This window comes from Neovison vison, chromosome 13, assembly GCF_020171115.1.
Source record: "Neovison vison isolate M4711 chromosome 13, ASM_NN_V1, whole genome shotgun sequence".
NCBI classification, from domain to species: Eukaryota; Metazoa; Chordata; class Mammalia; order Carnivora; family Mustelidae; genus Neogale; species Neogale vison.
In genome coordinates, this window is record NC_058103.1 from 72,059,350 (window position 1) to 72,069,436 (window position 10,087).

The 10,087-nt window shown below is 46.7% G+C and overlaps 1 pseudogene; it reads left to right on the top strand.

Annotated features, from left to right (window-relative positions):
- The first annotated feature begins 8,803 nt into the window (after positions 1 to 8,803).
- LOC122893557 lies at positions 8,804 to 9,175 on the top strand (annotated as a pseudogene).
- The last annotated feature ends 912 nt before the right edge of the window (positions 9,176 to 10,087 follow it).

The window sequence follows — 10,087 nt, forward strand, 5'->3', positions numbered from 1 at the left end:
CTACTGCCAGCTCATATGGCCCTGAGGCCCCATGGAGCAGTGATGGACCTTTGCTGGCTCTGTGACAAGGCAGCACATTAGGAGAATCTTGGGTTCCCCCACAAGGACTTAGTCACATGGGAGGGGACTAGACACCACGGAAGGGACGTGGAGCCCAGCTCTGACATCACCCAGCTATAAGGCCAAGCAAGCACATTCCTGCTACCTCCTGCTACCTGCTACCTGGGCCTCATTTCCCACACCCCTAACAGTGCAGCTGGAGATGAAGGAGGAGGATGGACTGAATGTTCTCTAGGGACCCTTCAGCTGTATCCATCCTCTAAGAAAATTAAGTAGACTCCAGGTTTCCAAACTTTTCAGTTTCGGTTTGGCCTAAATGCCAAGTGAATGTCAGTCATGCTTCTCCATTTGAAATAAAAGATACACCTGTGTCTTCATTCTCATGGACCAATGCCTGACTGACAAGTTTGATGTCATCTTTTTAAGTGAAAGATTAAAAATCTTAACTAGGGGTGCCTAGGTGGCTCAGTAAGTTAAAGCCTCTGCCTTCAGCTCAGGTAGTGATCCCAGGGTCCTGGGATCGAGCCCTGCATCGGACTCTCTGCTCAGCAGGGAGCCTGCTTCCTCCTCTCTCTCTCTCTCTCTGCCCACTTGTGATCTGTCAAATAAACAAATAAAAATCTTAAAAAAAAATCTTGACTACAGTCACACCAAAATCAGGAGAGAGAATCTAGGTTTTTCCTGACTACAAGTGTTCTTTCTAATCTTACTTCTAGGATTTCTGTAATCCAAGGGGGCAATATTACAAGGACTCATGAAACTGAATGTGGAAAGGTAAAGTACTGAAGAATGCTGAATAAAGTCTCTGTTGCCTTCTGATCTCCCATCTTAATTTTAACAGAACCTAAGGAAGATGGAGGAGCCCCCACCTCACTGACTATCCTCCACAACACAAACACAGGGGCAGAACAAGGGAAGAGATGGGGTGGTGGACAGGAAGAGTGGGCTGACCCTTCAAAAGACACCCACCACAGGGCTCTTAGAGTAATGACCCCAGAAGTGTCTTTCCTTTCTTTTCTTTTCTTTTCTTTTTTTAAAGATTTTTATTTATTTATTTGTCATAGAGCATAAGCAGGGGAGCAGCAGGCAGAGGAAGAGGGAGAAGCAGACTCTCCACTGAACAAGGAGCCTGATGCAGGACTCGATCCTAAGACCCTGGGATCAAGACCTGATCCAAAGGCAGCAGCTTAAATGAGCCACCCAGGCGTCCTAGAAGTGTCTTTCTTATTGTGACCCTTTTCTCACTGTCATGTCTCCAAAGCAAACATGAGCATTTCCAGCCAAGGTTCTGGTTTTTCTTTTGTTCCAGTTTAAGATCCTTTTGAACATTTCCCCAGCACCACTAGCTCATGTGTGTGCTTTCTCCCCAAAACTTGCAGTGGCGACATGGTTAGCTCACTAGAGCTTATCCTTCAAATCTCTGTATTTCAAGTGTTTGGCTGCCAAAATCTATTATGTGGATAATCTGTTTTGTTCCTGTTTTGCTCTTCCTTTTCTAGTAATTTCAGGGGTTATTGATGTGTAAAAGGATGAAGGGCTTAAAAAGAATAAAACAAACTTTAAGGAATACTTTTTAAATGGTTTCTATCTTTTCGTTTACTAGTTACACATGCTTATTGTAGAAGATTTAGAAAATATAATAAAGCATATGGAAAAGAATTGTTTGGCCACCAACCCCACGAGCATGAGAGACAACACTATTGAAACTGTGATTTTTTTTCTGTGGGATCAATCTGTACTCTTTGGGAACATAATTTTTTTCCACTCAACTGCATATGATGAAGCATATTCTCTGGCAAAACTAAATGTGTATCCTGCTCTCAGACCTGAGTCAGAATGCCGCCTTTAGGGGCACTTTTTTATTATTATTATTCTTTTTGCATAGCAGACAATTCTAAAAGAAACAACTCAGGGGCACCTGGGTGGCTCAGTCAGTTAAGTGTCTGCCTTTTGTCAGCTCATGATCTCAGGGTCCTGGTCTCAGGGTCCTGGGATTGAGTCCCATGTTGGGCTCTCCACTCAGCAGGGAGTCTCCTTCCTCTCACTCTGCCTCTGTGTGCTTTCTCTCTCTCTCTCTCAAATAAATAAATAAAATCTTAAAAAAAGAAACAACCCAGCAATATAATATTTTTTGTCAAGTTAAATATGGCTTGTACATTTTGTTAATAAAATTTATTGTTATTAAACATGGCTTTTGAATGATTTGGGTGTGAACATGTTTGTTATCTTTACATTTTTTGCATTCAAATGGTTCCACTTGACCAGTTTGTAAGTAAACATAATTAAAGCTAAGTTTTACAATATTCCCCAAATCTCTACTCAACGTAATGAAAACTTATTCTTGCTCATGCAACATTCAGTAAAGTTTAGGCAACTCCCTTCCTTGGCTCTATTACAAGCAGTGACTCAGGGATACGTGTTCTTTCCATTTAATAGTTTTGCCATCTGGAACATGTGACCATGAAAGAAGAAGAAAGTGGACAGAGAAGCGAATCATTCAAGCAACTTTTAGTTCAGCCTGGAAGTGGAGTACATCCTCCTTCCCACATCTTATTGGCCAGAAACCTGTCACATGATCGGACCTACCTGTGAGGGAGTCTGGGAAATGTAGTCTTCCTTTGTGCCTAGAAAAAACAACTGGGACTTACAGGACCACTTACAAATGAGCTGTTTCTTGTGTTTCCACATTAAAATCATTTGTTGTATGGCCACTTAAAGAACTATTCATCGTACAACCAACTGGATTCTGTAATCCTGTTCTTTCCGTGGTGGCTAAAATAGCAGAGCACAGTATATGGAAACACACACACACACACGTTCTCTCTCTCTCTGTCGTTGCTATCGGCAACTGTGCTTTTATAATAAGCGTAGCTCTATGTCAGACACTGTGCCGTGTGCTTTACTTTCATGCATTATCTCAACTGATCTTCACAAAATTATATGAAGCAGTTACTAATTATTATTTTCATTTTACAGATAAAGAAATGAAATTTACAAGTGAGATAATTTGCTCAAAGTCATACCACGACAAGGTGGCAGGGCAGGGCGACCCCAACCCCCATCAGAAAGACACTGAGGGAGTGAGGAGGAAGGAAGCCCTGAGCAAAAGGAGCCTCAGGCTTTCCCAACCTTACTGTCCCCATGGTTCTAAGCTGGATGACCTGTCCTCAGATCCTGCTCCAGTACTGCCATACACGACCTAGACTGAAGCTGTGTGTGGCCAGGATAATGCTCTCACCATTCTGCTCTGCCTCACCCCTCCTCCATTTCCAACCCGACCTACAGGCTGTAAAGCATAGCCTGTTACTTTAGTCTGGGCCACACTTGCTCACATTTGATATATTACCATATGCTATCTTTAAATGTTTACACCTGCCAGCTTTCACTCCGCAGCTAGAGGATGAGGCTGAAACCAAAGCCACATAGTTCACCAGCACTTAGCCCAGCACAAGGCACAGCAGAGACGTCTGAGAAATTCAGGCTGATTTGGGAAGGGCAGCCCTAATATCGCCTCCTTACCTCAGGGTCCTCCTCTACAACATCAGGGGCTTAGGCAGGATCTAAGGTCTCCCTCCCCCTCTATAGTTCTCCCTATGCCTGGGCACTGCTCTTCAAGGGCACACCATCAGAAAGTTTTGTAAATTTTTCCTGCAAAGCCAAAGTCACCAAATAGTGAGTCACATACTCACCAGCTAACCTTTCCAAACACAAATGACCATAACTGAGTTATAAAGAAAATTGCATTTTAAAGTGACAAAAAGCCATTATTACAAAATGACTAATAATGCAGCAAAGAGCCGTGAAGTGATTCTTGACCAAGTCATTAATCAACTGATGCACTTTGAAGAGAAGCTTCCTTATGCATGCTGCTAGTCATTTATCCAAATCAAGTAAATATTGTCCACATTGTCCACTGAAAAAGTACAGGGTGATTTATTAAGAAATGGAGCAGATGAAATTTCTTAAAGAAGCTTCACAATGAAGGATTCTTTCAAAAAAGTGTTTTCAGGGGGCACCTGGGTGGCTCGGTCTGGTTAAGCGTTTGTCTCTTGATTTCAGCTCAGGGATTCCCAGAGTCCTAGGATAGAGCCTGGTGTCAGTCTCTGCACTGGGCATGGAATCTGCTTGAGATTCTCTGTCTCTCTCTCTCTCTCTCTCTCTGCCCCTCCCCTCTTAAAAAGTGTTTTCAGGGCATCAGGTGGGTTCTACAGGCTTCACGCTGTATTTGCTCATCTTTGGGCTGTATTTGCTCATCATTTGCTGTATTTGCTCATCTTTGGGCCTCACTGGGTTCTATCTGATGTTTATAATGTGGTGAAGGTCAAGGCAACCTTCAGCTGTCTCATGGGTTAGTTGCTCTCAGGTGTGGGAACAATGTCATTCAAGAGGCAAGAGGTTGGTGACAAAGACCCTGATACCCATTTTTCTGTCTTTTAAGTCAAATGGCTTGCCCTGATTTCTGGTTTGTCAAATAAGTAGTTACTTTCCAGAATCAAAGGCCTCAAACTTGAGTGGGTTTTGTCGAACATGGTGGCATCTCCTAGCAGAGTGTACTACTTTGGGCTTATTCTTCAGCTGTTACTGCCGCTACAGGGACAAGGAAGAGGGGAAGGAGAGTTCTAGGATCTACAACCAACCATCTTTTACCCCTCGGATGGAGGGGTAAAACCACCACAAACATGAAGCCATGGGAAAATTCAACATAATGACCCCCTTTATCATTAGCCAGGATATAATTACAGCTGGAGGGCAGAGCATCCATGGGTGCCAGGTTGGGACAAAATTTAGACCAGGTTTTAGCCACCCAATGGCAAGACATCTAGTAAATTCAGGTAAATTTTTTAAAGCTCATCCTTTGAGTTCAAGAAAACATTTTTTTTCCTTTCATATGGACTATTCATCCTAGAAACCCTGTCTGGCACTTCCTTCCACACGAGTTTTGCAATCCGGTTTTGCAAAGTGGCTTCAAACACTCACTTGGAAATGCACACACCAACACAGAGTTAGACATCTCTCCCTTTTCTGCTGCACCCTGCAAACACCTACAGGATCTCCTGGCCCCTCAGGAGGGACATTTATAAGGCCTCGACAAACGTGGAAGAATTTGTCTCCTTCCTTTGGAAGAAATGACAGCAACTAGAAAGGAGCATCCCATGGGCAATATCTCACCCCATTCTACTTTCATTCCATCATAATTTAATATTGTTCTCAAATAAAAAATGAATGACTTGAGGACTGGATTCATTGTTGAAGGAGTGCTTTGTATAAATGTTCCGGTGAAAACTGTCCTTCTTACTGACATTCAGAGAGAGTCTGAGTGTACATCAGCACAAACTCTGTCCCCTAAAGGTCATCTGGCCCACCCATTTCTCCCCCTCTCCACTCCTTCCCCCATAGGACTGTAATAGCCTCTGATGCATGGTCCCCACCCTGTGCTCTCCCTCCATCCTCCCGCGTCCAGCCCTCGTCTGTTCTGATAAGCTCATCTCTCCCCTTCCACTGGTTCCCAGTGCTCTTGGACCAAATCCAGTCCTCACTGTGGACTACAAAGTCCTCCCTCTGCCAATCTCTTCCACCCCATCTCTCTCCGCTGCCTCGCGCTCCTTAGTCCAAAAAAGAAAACAGGCTCTGCCCGGTCCTCAGAAGCAGGTCCTGGCCTCCCCTGGGCCTTTGCCTGCAAGTTCTCTTCATCTGGCCTCTCTCCCACCCTCACCCCAGCCCCACCTTACCCCTATTCCTGCTTTGGGCCTTCCTTCCTTACTCCCCACACCAAATCGGGAGCTCTATTTTATGTTCTCGTGGCCCCTGGTAGTTCTCCCTCATGGCCTTTCTCAACTGTGACCGAGTGATGATTTGCTCATGTACTGAACAGACTGTTCATCAATGCAACTGAACAGCCCAGGGCCTGGGTTCTGGAGGCACACTGCACAACTCTGACCTTAGCTCAGCTGTTCGCTAGTGCCCTGGGGAAGTCACATTGCCTCTCTGGGCTTCCCCTGCGGCATCTGCCAGATAGGGTTAGTGACAGCCGCTGTGTCACAAGGGGGCTTTGGACAGCAGGTAGATTAGACAGCAGGTAGCCTGTGCCTGGCATATAGCGAGCATTCAGTAATGGTAAGAAGAAAAAATAAGTACCCAAAACTTGTTTGCTGAGAGAATGAGGTTTTTCTTATCAAATGGGGATAACAGCATTTGTCCTGCCAATCGCTTAGGATGGATTCACGATGAAGTGAAGGACTGAGTGCCAAAAGGCCTTTTCACTTGTGTTCAGCTCAGCACGTGTCCAGTCCAGCTACTGCCATATAAACTTTCCAGTCTTAAGCCTTATCTTGCTTGACCAAAAAAAAAATTTCAGTGACCTGATTTTTTTTTTTTTTTTAACAAGAGTAAGGTTGAAGGAGAGCTGGATTTCCCCTTGTCTTCCACATAAAAAATTTTCCCCAGAAAAGCCATGCCCATCTCACCTCCATTCCCACCAAAGAGAGACAGCTTTGGGAGCACAAGACATCTCCCTGTGGGACACAGGGAGGGCAGGGGCACGGGAACCTCCCTAGGCTTGTCGTGTGTAAACACAGGCTCCCCAGGTCTGGGGGCTCACAGTCTAGCTCTTCATTCTCTGGGGGAAATAGTAGCCCTTCGTGAATTAACCGACCTTGAAGTTTCCTTTCAGGGGACTGGGTACTATTTAAAGCTCACCCCAGCTGACGGCTAAGGCCAGGCCATAGGAGGAGCTGTGAAGTAGGCCACGGGGTGTGAGCCTTGAATCAAGCCACTCCCAACCCTATGCAGAATCAGTGCATTTTCTCTGACTTAGCTCAGTGCCACATGGCAGTGTATATTCCTGCTATGAATAGAGTTCCAGAGGTAGATGGCTTCTGAGGGTGGAAAGCATCTGAGGACCACCGAACCCCAAAGCCTGTTCTGTGAACATCCACGATCTTCTCCTTGAGGCATGGCCATGCTGCAGGCCCCAACCTTCCTGGATGGGTCCCTGAGCACAAGGGTGGGCAGGCCCCTGGCTGTGCCAACACGGAAATGGCTCCTGGTTGATCTGGAGCCAGGGAGGACCGCCCAGTAGAAAAGCAGCGATGCGGCCAAGGTTCATGGTTAGAATGGAGAAACGACGCTGGGGCCGAGGAGAAACAGGTGAAGAGTCTAACAAGGAGCAAAAAGGGATCAAGATGAGGTGACATGTGGTGAAGACAGAGTCCCACCACATCGGTCACCCACGTGTCCTGTGGTGAAGTCGCAAGGCAGGTTGAAGTCTTCAGGGGAGCAAACCACCCCCAAACAATGAGGATGAAATATCGTCCAGAGATACTGAATGACAGACACCTGGATTGGGAGTCAGGAGCTCTGCTTTCCAGTCTGACCCTGCCCCTTGAGCCCTTGGGTAAATGACACGATCAGAATGAAGTGATTTCATGGTTGCCATAACACTCTCAACATATTAGGCACTTGGTAGAAATGATGCAAGGGATCTTCTGCAAAGCCTGGTGTGGTTGCAACTTCCCATCCTGATCAAGAAGTTTCCCACACAGCTGCCCCCAGACCCCAGACATCTTAGAAGATGGGCAGCAGCCAAGCCAGCTGTGATAAGTCTGTGCCCCCCAGCATGAACGTCCAGGGGAGAGGACCTGTAACAAGAAATGACAATAGACCCTCCTAGTGAAGAGTGTTTCTCACAAATCTCCAAGGAATCATTCTACATGTGAGCACACAGAAACCCGCTCGATCCTTTCACTGGAACTGTGCCTCTCAGAGCTCCAACCACAGCCCAGTCGCAGCTCCGTGGCCCTTCACTGTGCTGAAGCCATACCTGCCCTGGGCTGCCCATGGCCAAGGACAGTGCAGGGACGCTGGGGCAGGCCGGTTCCAAGAAGATGCAGACCCCTCTGACAGCCGACTTTGACAGAGAACTCCCAACAGCCTTGCCAGACCTCCTTCCGCAGCAGCGCAGGATTCTAGGACACTTCTACCCGATTTTCCTTTCCCCTCCCTCCCTGGGGCAAGAACCGCTCCTCTCACTGACTCTCACAGCCTCCCCTCGCCCCCCTCCCACCTTCCCTCGGCCAGATCCCTAACAAATCATGCTCATTTCATCCCATCTCTGTGTCCGCTTCTTGGAGGGCCACGGCTAACACCACTAGAGACCATCTCCTAACTAGCTGAAGGAGAGATTGACTGTTTCTCACTGAATTGTTCTGCCTATTCAGTTAGAGCCATCAGGCCAATCTGCATGAAAATGTTTTTAAAAGGTTTTCCCAGCTGAACCCAGGGAGAGATTTGTGTGCTGAGCTAGCAATGGGTTTCCTTTTCAAGACTCTGTGTTGATCAATCATTTGCATGAAGGTTTATGAGATGCCTGGGACTAGAACTCAAACAGGATCAGTGACTGGGGGTCGGGCATAAATAGGCACAACCCGCGGACCAGACGCGAAGGCTAAACAGAAGCCAGATTAGAATGGGGCCCTGGGCTCCTCCAGGCAGCCATCCGAGAAGCAAGCAAGCCCCTGTGGACTAGAGACTGTCATCTGAAGTTGCCTTCTCTAGGCAGGCTTATCAGCGTTTGCCTGGTTTATGGGGAGAGCAAGAGGGATTTACTCTCTGTATGAAAGTTAAAACACTGGCATTCATGCATTGCTAATGGGAATGTCCCATGGCGCAGCCCGTGGGGAACTGTGCCACTGAGTCATATGTTTTAAAATCGCTGAAGTGAGATTTCCAACCAGGGCCCAGCAGAATGGCTCCTGCAAGGAAGAGTGGCGGGAAGAAGGGCTGTTCTGCCATCAACGAGGTAGCGACCAGAGAACACACCGTCAACATTCACAAGCGCATCCATGGAGTGGGGTTCAAGAAGTGTGCCCCTTGGGCCCTCTGAGAGACCTGGAAATCTGTCGTGAAGGAGACAGGAACTTCAGACAGGTGCACTGACAACAGGCTCAACAAAGCTGTCTGGGCCAAAGGAATAAGGAACCATCCATCATATCCATGTGCGGCTGTCCAGAAAACAGAACAAGCATGAAAATTCACCACACAAGCTCTATACGTTAGTTACCTAGGTAACTGTCACATTCTCCAAAACCTACAAACAGTAAATGTGGACAAGAACTAACCACTGATGGGTGCCTGGGTGGCTCAGTGGGTTAAGCCACTGCCTTCGGCTCAGGTCATGGTCTCAGGGTCCTGGGATTGAGTCCCGCATCGGGCTCTCTGCTCTGCGGGGAGCCTGCTTCCCTCTGTCTCTCTCTGCCAGCCTCTCCGTCTACTTGTGATTTCTCTCTGTCAAATAAATAAATAAAATCTTTAAAAAAAAAAAAAAGAACTAACCGCTGAGTGTCAAAGAGGAAACCATCGAACTTGAAGAAAGGGAATGTTGACAAAAGACATGAGCCAGGGTAACCCCCACCACACGTCCTGTCAGTACTCTACTAACCCAACAGCCACTGTGGTGACTGCAGGGAAATGTGCCAGCACCAATGTATGCAGGATCCAGACAGCCTTTGACACTCTGTTTAGAAGTCCCTACAGTACTAAGGGTGGTGAAGCGCCCAACTCTTGGCTTCAGTTCAGGTTGTGATCTCAGGACCATGAGATCAAGCCCCACATCAGGCTCCACGTTCAGCAAAAAATCTGCTTGATATTCTCTCTGCCCCTCACACTCTCTGTCTCAAATAAATACATTAATTTAAAAAAAAAAAAAACAGAACTATCTGAAGTGTTGCTTATTACGGTTTCTATCAGTCTGACCATCTGAGTTCAGAAGTGACAGCTGCTCAGAGTCCACCAGGAAGAGCTCTGGCAGTCAGACTCCTCATTGACAGACCTGCTTCATGCAACGATTCTCTCTCCCCCCTTCACCGCCAGGGTATCAGGAGAGGCTCAGTGTGCCTGCCTCTCTCCCCCATTTTTATTCACTGTTTTGAGCAAGAATGTTTCTGGCAGGCCACTTAAAAATTTTCTTTACAGGGTGATTCAAGTAGCCAGGCCAGGGAATCCACCTAAATAGCCAAATATTAGAAATATG